The following is a 546-nucleotide window of genomic DNA, read 5'->3' on the forward strand; positions in this document are numbered from 1 at the left end:
AAAAAATGTATTTTTATATCCTGACTTTATATTTAGCTTCACTCCTATTGGACGAGAATTACTAAAGAATATAAACATCATGCACGTTTTAATAGATAAGGTATATAGTATACACTGCAAATATTAATCACCTAGCTTACGTAGTACTTTCTATATTCACACAATCTATTATTACACAGATAATACAGCAGCAGACTGGTACATTAAATAAACTCGATACCGAAAATGAAAGTGAAAAAAGTAAGTTTACTAATTTATTTGCTTGTTTGTATCTATGTATTATTATGATGTTGCAATTTATGCAAAATGACGGAAAAATAAGTTTTTTCAAAAACATTATTTAAAATGACGGAAAAATAAATTTTTTCAAGAACTTTATTTAATTAAAGTACTATTAAAATACTATATCTTTTCCGTTGTTAAAACGTCATTTTTTTTATCCTAAATTTATTTTTAATATCAATTTTTGTGATAATATACAAAATATAAAGTTTGGTAAATTAACATAAAAATGAGAAAGTAATTAACATACTCATGCTATTTTAT

The 546-nt window shown here is 23.1% G+C and overlaps 1 long non-coding RNA gene across 1 annotated transcript; it reads left to right on the forward strand.

The window, feature by feature from the left end:
- LOC115241846 lies at positions 1-221 on the forward strand. Its single transcript, XR_003884975.1, has 2 exons — positions 1-100; positions 180-221. It is a non-coding gene; the product is annotated as an uncharacterized LOC115241846 (long non-coding RNA).
- The last annotated feature ends 325 nt before the right edge of the window (positions 222-546 follow it).

The sequence above is a fragment of the Formica exsecta genome, unplaced genomic scaffold (genome assembly GCF_003651465.1).
Source record: "Formica exsecta isolate Colony F162 unplaced genomic scaffold, ASM365146v1 scaffold5163, whole genome shotgun sequence".
NCBI classification, from domain to species: Eukaryota; Metazoa; Arthropoda; class Insecta; order Hymenoptera; family Formicidae; genus Formica; species Formica exsecta.